The sequence below is a fragment of the Littorina saxatilis genome, linkage group LG16 (genome assembly GCF_037325665.1).
Source record: "Littorina saxatilis isolate snail1 linkage group LG16, US_GU_Lsax_2.0, whole genome shotgun sequence".
NCBI classification, from domain to species: Eukaryota; Metazoa; Mollusca; class Gastropoda; order Littorinimorpha; family Littorinidae; genus Littorina; species Littorina saxatilis.
In genome coordinates, this window is record NC_090260.1 from 1,205,200 (window position 1) to 1,215,239 (window position 10,040).

Sequence of the window (10,040 nt, forward strand, 5' to 3'; positions counted from 1 at the left end):
TATTGCAATGTGTGAAATTTTGACATAACCATTCTGTGAAATCAGACCAAAAAAGCTTAAGTCTTGTGCACTCCCAAAACAAATGTATTAAGGTTTCCTCTTCCTGTGTACAAAAGCTACATAGTGATGTGTCGGAAATTTTCATCAAAAATAACAGGCGTTGAGTGGGAAAAATTCTATATAGTATTCTATATTGGAACCACCTTAGGTATGTGTCTTGTGTAGTTCGCCTTATTGTCAGAAATACCTTTCCAACATTTACATCAAAATTCAATAAATTAGCCCATTTTTCCATGCACTGTAGATTGCCATCATTTTTCACAAGATGGGTATATATGTTTTACTCCACCTTTAGCTATTTGTTTCCATACAACATCATCACCAATATGAAAAACATTGTTTAAAACTGCATCTAACTTTAGTCTTTTATGAAAATTCTTAACTGAGCGCATAACGCCCTCGAAAAAAACAAAATTCAGTTGTAAATTTGGATGTTTCAATTTAAAATCGTTATATGACAAAAACCCATCAGCTCTCATCAAGTGACCGACTGTAATAATGCCATTTTCCATCCAATTCCTGTTAAAAATAACCTTTTTATCTATGCAAATATGTACATTATAATACAGACGCTCTGAAGCAAAATCACTCAAGGAGATGGGGACACATTTGCATGCAAAATGTTTGTAATGTTTGAAAACATCTCTCCAGAAAGGATTCTGAACTCTTTGCATCAATATGTTTCCAAACTCACCTCCTCTCTTGTGAATGTTATGTACAAGTGGACACAGAGCTTTCAGAAGTTTAGTTACTTTTCCTTCACTACAAAGGACTCGCTGTAACCATGATATCTTCAGAGCTGACAAAAAGCATTTCAAATCCACCATTTTAAGCCCACCCTCTTCCAACGACTGATATGTTGTTGTTCTCTTTATTCTATCTTTCTTACCATTCCATAAAGATTTTAGTCAAGCAGTATGTAAGAAATGTTAAGTCCTTTGTACTGGAAACCTGCATTCTCCCAGTAAGGTAATATATTTGTGGAGGGATTCTCTCAAACATCAAAACAGAGTCTCTTCTCATGATTTGACTTCTTGTTTATTCGTTCTACCTCGGACCAACCTGTAAAGATTATAATAGAATAATAAGTACTACGAACTACAATGATATATTTGAGCATGCAAAGTACTACCAACATTACCAAAAGCAGTTTCAAGTTTTCTCCCTAAAAAGAGAATACAATCAACCAAAAAAGTACAATAGATCAAGGAATCATGGTAAATCAACAAGTAAACCTTGACTACGTGAACAACAAACTAAAAATAGGTAACCGCATGGATTACACACACACAATGTCAAACATAGAAAACAGACACCATATTGTAAATGTGAGAGCAATTAAAATGAGAAAACATGACTAAGAATGACGTACAAATAGCATTACTGCAAAAATGTCAACAAACACCAAGAAAACAACTTCGTTTGCAGTTATCTTCTTGAAATCAAAAGTAAGATTATCCCACACACCTCAGGACAATTTCCTGTCGGTCACGGTCGACATCTCCTGTGTGAACAGCTCGCTCAGGCTACACCATGCTGACTGTAAACAAATACCTTGTCTACTCAGTGAACTCATTCCACAAATACAAGCACAATGTCTAATCAGAGGGGAAAAGGGTATTTATTATCATCATCGCCTGTGTGTATACCTAAACATTTTAATCGGTTCCGCCTCCTAATTGAGCGTGTTAAGGAGAAGGGGGAAGGAACGAAGGACAAGGGATGAGGAAGGAAGGGAAGGGGGGATACTCTTGAACAATTTATCAGCTACTGCGCGGTACATTCCGAGGTACCTGTCAAGACTCTTGCGCACGCACGTTGTGCGTTTACTGCCAGACCCTAGCAGACACAGGAGAAAGGAAAGGGGGAAAAGGAAAATAGGGCCACGCGTGGGCGCTGTTCTCACTTATTCATTAAAAACAGAATGTTATTCGTAATAGGGAAAACTCATCTAATGCAATTTGGACCTTAGTGTAACTTTCATACAATTCATACAGCTCGCTATCATATAATTCGACACACGTTTTTATCTAAAAATCACAAGCAATAAAATAGCTATCCTTAACCTATCAGACCACTTTTTATAATAAAACAATTCTAAACAATATCTTTACACAATCAAACTAGGAAAATGCAAAAATATCCGTGAACAACTATCAAACATACATTTCTTAAATCCTGATTACGTTTAATAAAGAGAAGCAATAATTCTTTCAACACAAAATTCAATATTTCGCAATTATAAAACTAAGAATGCATACAAAATAGATACTTATAAACTAACAACAAAACATCTATACAATATCAAATAAAATGTAAACGTACCTTCTTGTGCAGGACACAAGTTACAAATTCACCACTTCTGTAAATGTACCTCATTTTAAAACTTCCCCCTTTTGATGAACTGGGCTGAGGTGCACGAAGCCAAAGTGGGTGACAACCAATGGGAGATCTGCCCAAGTCGGTCCGCTCCCTCCCGGTCGGGGTGCACGAAGCTTTTTTCACAGGGTTGCGTACCGAATGGGAGGCTCCCGTTTGGACCAGCTAGCTAGCAGCCCCACTCAAAGAAGTTGGCACCCAAAAAAATGGCGACCGCCTTTTTCGAAATGACATTTTCGGAGATTTTACAAAAACAACGCCCAAACGAAAAGGTAGAATGGTGCCTTCCGTTCGATTTCAAGTCATGCTTTTCACATTTCCAAGCAAGATAACCGCTGAGAGTGCAGAAACGCCGCTGTTCGACTTTGAAATCTCGAATCGCAGACGACCTTCGCTTTCACAGTACAATCATAGCAGGTGAGGCAGTGTTACTCATTTCGATCAGCTCGTTTTCGTATTTTTTGTGCAGTACGATCATGTAGAATTATTGGAATCAAAGCAGGAATGACTAAGGCATGCAAATGCGTTGATTTTGTCGAAAGCTGTACAGTAGTTAGCTAGATTCTTTCTGTTGAGTTTGTTTGTATGACTGAATTTCGTCTTCAAAATCTTACCACTTCTGTGATTTTCATTGTTTGTTTAGCTCATCGGCAGGAAAATCGTCAGGCAAAATATCAATCTGTTGAATGATAACGTTAAGATATATGGCAATCCGAATGGTGCAAAAGTCCCTTTTAGCTCTTGATGTCTAAATAACACATTATTTAGCTAAATAACGCGTTATTTAGCTAAACAATGCTTTATTTAGCTATATCATGCATTATTTAGCTAAATAATGCATTGTTTAAATTAAGGTTGGACCATGTAAGGTTGGACCATGCAAGGTTGGACCATGTAAGATTGGACCATGCAATGAATTGTTTACGGTATATAATATTTTATTTACGGTATATAATGTATTATTTACCAAATCATGAATTATATAGCGGAAACCTATTATATAGCTATATAAAGCATTATTTAGTGTAATAATACTATTTCAAGGCAAAAACAGTAAATAATAAATTATTTATCTAAATAATAAATTATTTATCTAAATAATACATTATTTATCTAAATAATAAATTATTTATCTAAATAATATTTTATTTAGATAAATAATATTTTATTTAGATAAATAATATTTTATTTACATATAATATTTTATTTATCTAAATAATATTTTATTTAGATAAATAATATTTTATTTATCTAAATAATATTTTATTTATTTAAATAACACTTTATTTACATATAATATATTGTTTAGAGAAAACGCGTAATTATTTATAAATAATGAGTTATTTACAAACACAATCTCTTATTTATGCTAAACAATGCATTATTTAGTGCTCTGGGCTCTCTTTTTTCTGTATCTGTAAATAATGCATTGTTTAATTTAAACAATGCATTATTTAGCTAAATAATGCATGATATAGCTAAATAAAGCATTGTTTAGCTAAATAACGCGTTATTTAGCTAAATAATGTGTTATTTAGACATCAAGAGCTAAAAGGGACTTTTGCACCATTCGGATTGCCATAAAAAGGGGATAAGTGAAGTTCAAACATTTATCTGCTTGCAAAAACAATCGCAGGGACAGATCTATCTGTTTCATTGACTGACAGATTGTCATTGAATTTCCAACGTAAAATGACTCGTTTGCAGACTCTCTAATTAGATCCATCGAGTGTTTGTGTTCTTAGATTCATAATTTACCATTCAGGCTGTTTACGATGATGACGTTGTGTTTGTTTATGCTGATGCAATCTGCAGATCAAAGGGGACTGACCACAGGCTGACCCAGTGATCAATACAACTTGTGTTTACCACTCAACATTTCCTTCCACCTATAACTCAAGGGCAAAAATAAAGGTACATGCTTGTGGATTCATTATGCAATTCATGTCTGTGAAGATCAAGATAGTTGTGAGCTTTAACTGATTATGCTTATTAATATCAGAACCATCCTCACCCCATAACACTCTCATGTCCAACTAGCACTGTAACCAACCTTCAACCCTGCCCCCACCCCCCTATCCTTGCCCCCTATCTGCATAATTATGTTCAATTTTTCAGAATGACCCTGTTATCACTCCAGCGTCTGACCATGGAGTCTACAGGCCATAGTCTCAGATGTGATGGGATCAAGAGGATGCCACAATGATCAAGGTAACTTTGCAAATACTCAAACAGATCTAAATGCAGAAGGTGATCCACAAACATGTTTGCTTAAACATTACAAGGTTACACCCAGAACAACAGCTGGCCTTAGTTGCTTATTAACTGCAAGCAACAAAGACCCTCTCCCCCTCCCCTCTTCCACCTGCAACATATATTTTCATATCCATATCCAACTTTTCCATTGCCTCTTATGTTGTATAACTGTTTGATATTTAACAGTAACAAGGTTTTGTTTTTAATTAATGGCTCTGCATTTACCCTGTACACACACACACACACACACACACACACACACACACACATACACACACACACACACACACACACACACACACACATATATTCACAATCTCTCTCTCCCTGTTTTAAATTCAGTCATTTGAATATCAGAATCACTAACACTTAAATGGGGTTCAGTTACTGAATCTGTGATTGTGTTATTTGGAGTAAGATTATTGACTTTTTTGCTGCGCCTGTTCTTCTTACTGTTTTACCTATCCACATAATTCGTTTTGTCCATTAAAATGCCTGTTTTTGTTTTAATCACTACAGTATGTGTTTACGCCTGAGATGTGATGGGACCAAAAGGTTTCCAGAATGAAACAGGTAACTTTTTTTGTTTACCTGATCTTTGTCATGCAGAAGTTGGTTCACATTATACATTGCAGTGTTGTTGTCTTCCAAATACATTAAACATTGTACCAGTCATTACATTTAAATGACAATGCTGACTAATATCAAACCTCCCCCGGTTCCCCAACTAGCCTTCTCACATCCATCCCCCCCCCCCCCCAACTCATTAGATCACGAACACCACACTAATAAAATCATATATACTGTTGCTGCTGCTAAAAGTTGTTGTGACTTGTTCTTCCTCTGTGTATATGTTTTGTGTTTCCACAGAATGCAGTTCTTCCATGCGCCTCAACGTCTATAGATCTATGGAGTCTACAACATTGTCTGAGATGTGATTTGAGCCACAGCATGTCAGAATGATCAAGGTAACTTTTTAAACACATATAGCTGATCAAACTGAAGAATTCAAACACACAGTTTCAGTGGGTTTTTTAATGCATAAAACATTGCAACAGTCAGGGGCTTTCTCCCAATAAAGATTGTGAGGTTTTCTTTGCAAGTTGTTTCGCTATGCAGAGTGTGATGTTTTTGTTTGTTTGCTGTACTAAATGAAGATGCACAGATAAAAGAAAGTCTTGCATGTAGAGGAAGGACTATGTTTTTAGGTTTTTGACAAGACAGATTTTACTCATTAGAGCTTAAGTATAAATTCCTTACATTTTGAACCAAAATGTCAGAAATCACAGATCTCTCAAATTAAAAAAAAAATGAGGGCATCATTCTGACTTGAACATAGACCACACATTTGATAGCCTGGTTATGTTCTGTGTATAGTGAAAACATTTCGCTTCATGAATTTCACATGTTGACACCAGTGCCTAGTAGGAAATGAATCGCACATCCTCCAATCTCCACCAAAAGAAGTCAGACGTATGTGCCCATGTTAAAATAAAGTTTTATTTTTTCCATGTAAAAACCTGGACAAACATGACAATGTGGTGTCTGATATACTGGGTAATATGATGAGGAACGTACCTTTAAAGGCCCAGTCCTTATTGTGAAAGCAGTTCTGCTCAGCTGGAATTTGGTGAATTTGGTTTTTTTTACAAGTTTTTTGTTAATGAAAAGTGAATTCGCAAAAAAAATAAAGGATAACAATTTGTTGTGCACACAAAGCATTCACTGATTCAGGCTGTTGAATTTTGTCATGTGTCTTGGGAAAGGGGAAGTCTTATTCTACGTAAAAGCATCGCCAGGTTTGGGTTGAGCCAAATCGTTTGCATGGAAAGGACTGTGCCTTTTAAGGACGCATGGATTTTTCATCTATTCAATTGCAGGATAACAACACAACACCGAATAGTTTCTAAGCTATTATTTCTTTTCCTTTCTCGAGTCCCACGAAGTTCCCAATGCTAGGGCATACTTTTGTATAGAAGCTGTTCGTGGAAATGTCATGTAAGTTTTTACACTGGCGAACATGAATTTTTCAGACTGGCTAAAATGAAAGAAGTATGCATTCTTGTGTTTTGTTTCTGCAAGCGGTATCATTTTCCTAATGTTATCTGATTTTGATCTCTTACAGTTTTTACTGCTAGGATATGTACAATGGGCTAATTAAACATATACGCCAGCCCACATTGCAGAACAGGATATGAACAAGGTATGTAGCGCTGTTTGCATCATTCGTTTAAATTCAAAAATCAGACTAATTTGCCTTCTTTGGCATTATGCATAAGAAAATTCATCTTTATTTTTTGCAATGCTGACTGTAATTCTGTGTGTGTGTGTGTGTGTGTGTGTGTGTGTGTGTGTGTGTGTGTGTGTGTGTGTGTGTGTGTGTGTGTGTGTGTGTGTGTGTGTGTGTGTGTGTGTGTGTTTACTGATATATTGTAATTTATTAATCGGCTGAAGACGACACAGTTTCCAACTCCCCAGTGAGACTTCTTGAGTCAGTTGCATGCATGATAGCTAACTGAGGTGTCTGCAAGAAAGTAAGGGTATTTCGTATACTTCATACTTGGTGTACATTAATTTCAGCTTCGGCATGACTAGTCCCGAAAGATGCTATTTTGTAGGTGAAATGGTCTGACTTTGGTTGTCTTTCGAAAAAGAATCCAAATTCGGGGATGGACTCAACAGTTCGAGGTTTAAAATGGAGCGGTAGACTAACGAACCCGATTTAATTCTTCAAGATTGATATTTTTGGGGTTATTTGAAGGACGTAGTATACCATAAACAACCTTAGACAATCAGTGACTTGAGTACAGCCATTACAGGCAGGAGGAGGGCATCCCCATAGAGGATTGCGTTCCTGTCATCGGTTAATTTTGCGCAAGTGTGACTCTACCATGAAGGGGTCATTTTTCCAGTCAATCGTGTTCGGCGAATATCTTCATGGTTGTTGTGCATGAATTTCACTTTGTTCATCACCATTCCACGAAGTTTCCTGTTTGTAGGTTTCATGGTCCGATTTTTTAGCTTCTTTCAAAAGTGTTCCAAAGTACCCCTCCATTTAACATGTAAACTCACAACTTTGTTGACCTTCGTCATGCATAAGCTGTAGTTAATAAACACCAAATGATAACTAATTCGGTCAACGGATGTAGAAATTATAAAAACAAAAATTGGGTTGAATTTTGTGTGTGTCACCATCTATGTTTGTATTTTTGCAGGCAGGCAGGGGTGGAGTTGTGATGATGCGGCGCCGGTTGACTGAAGACACACGAACCAGCATTCTTCGGAAGTGTTTGGATCACTAATCAACATTATTTCACATTGAATGGCGGCAGACATTCATGTATATATTCTCAGCTCAGACATGTGCTTTGAATTCGGATGTTTAAGAACAAGAGACAAACTTGAATAAAGCCTTACGAAGTACATGATTGTAACTGGAGCAAAAGTGTATACATGTGTGTGTATGTGTGTGTGTGTGTGTGTGTGTGTGTGTGTGTGTGTGTGTGTGTGTGTGTGTGTGTGTGTGAAGTGCAACAGTTAACAATGACGATGAGACAGAATGCTAAAGCACAGATCCTTTTATTTAACAATCTATATCGTCCTCCTTTTTTTTAAATGTTGCTGTGTTGACAAACGTTCTCCGAGCAAACGTCTATCTAATGTTTTTATCATCACATTGAAAGAATTTCTTCTGAGTAGAATGAAGCTGAATTAAAATGTAAAGAAAAAAAAGACCCATTGCTCAAAACATTAAGAAACAGGATGATTTTGGTTCGGTCGTAGACCAAGGGATTCATTCGAGGCCAGTGTATCAGTGCACATTGAAAATCTGTGAAACCTCAGATATAACTTTATAAAACAAACCGAATTTTGATAAAATTAACCAAAATTCACAGTAGTTTTTGTTTTGTTTTTAATCTCCTTCTTCACCCAACCCCAACCCTAATTGATGTGCCCTAAAAGCGCTCAAAAACAGACACACGTTAGTTTTTCGCCTCAGTGCTTATCCACATTTACAAATATTGTATCATTTATTTTTGGTCACTGCCTGTCCCTTTTCTGATAATTATAGTCAAGTTTTATTTTATTTCCCTTGGATTCCAGATGGCTCCACGGTAAACACCATGATCAGCGCATGCGCACTAAGGCCACTGAAGTCACTTTCCCGAATCTATTTATAACCTCCGACACGGTAGGGTAAATGACCGAGACGGCTTCGTGCACCGCGACCAAGTGGGAGGGAGAGACCCAAGTCGGTTAGCCCCCAAGAAGGTGACAACTCTCACCAAGTTACCACCCAATGGTTGTCACCCGCTTCGATCTTCGTGCACCTCAGCCCTGGTTGTCTCCGTCTAAAGGGGGGTTCGACTTACATAGACATGTACCTCATTTTAAAACTTCCCCCTTTTGATGAACTGGTTGTCTCCGTCTAAAGGGGGGTTCGACTTACATAGAAATGTACCTCATTTTAAAACTTCCCCCTTTTGATGAACTGGTTGTCTCCGTCTAAAGGGGGGTTCGACTTACATAGACATGTACCTCATTTTAAAACTTCCCCCTTTTGATGAACTGGTTGTCTCCGTCTAAAGGGGGGTTCGACTTACATAGACATGTACCTCATTTTAAAACTTCCCCCTTTTGATGAACTGGTTGTCTCCGTCTAAAGGGGGGTTCAACTCACATAGAAATGTACCTCATTTTAAAACTTCCCCCTTTTGATGAACTGGTTGTCTCCGTCTAAAGGGGGGTTCGACTTACATAGACATGTACCTCATTTCAAAACTTTCCCCTTTTGATGAACTGGTTGTCTCCGTCTAAAGGGGGGTTCGACTTACATAGAAATGTACCTCATTTTAAAACTTCCCCCTTTTGATGAACTGGTTGTCTCCGTCTAAAGGGGGGTTCGACTTACATAGACATGTACCTTATTTTAAAACTTCCCCCTTTTGATGAACTGGTTGTCTCCGTCTAAAGGGGGGTTCGACTTACATAGAAATGTACCTCATTTTAAAACTTCCCCCTTTTGATGAACTGGTTGTCTCCGTCTAAAGGGGGGTTCGACTTACATAGACATGTACCTCATTTTAAAACTTCCCCCTTTTGATGAACTGGTTGTCTCCGTCTAAAGGGGGGTTCGACTTTCATAGACATTATTATTATTATTATTGTGATCATTTTTATGCGCCTAATCTAGATATAGCCCTAGGCGCTTACATATTAATTTCTGCCGTTTGAAATGGAATTTTTTACAGACAGACAGACAAACAGATATTTTTTACACACAATATATAACGCATTCACATCGGCCAGTAAAGCTCAGTAGCCTATTAGGCGAGCATTCACCT

The 10,040-nt window shown here is 37.3% G+C and overlaps 1 long non-coding RNA gene across 2 annotated transcripts; it reads left to right on the forward strand.

The window, feature by feature from the left end:
* The first annotated feature begins 2,462 nt into the window (after positions 1 to 2,462).
* LOC138950164 (uncharacterized) lies at positions 2,463 to 8,110 on the forward strand. 2 transcript variants are annotated; one of them, XR_011450534.1, is made up of 4 exons: positions 4,202 to 4,353; positions 4,558 to 4,650; positions 5,566 to 5,663; positions 7,911 to 8,110. It is a non-coding gene; the product is annotated as an uncharacterized lncRNA (long non-coding RNA). The 2 variants fall into 2 exon arrangements; XR_011450535.1 differs by lacking the exons at positions 4,202 to 4,353; positions 4,558 to 4,650 and adding an exon at positions 2,463 to 2,856.
* The last annotated feature ends 1,930 nt before the right edge of the window (positions 8,111 to 10,040 follow it).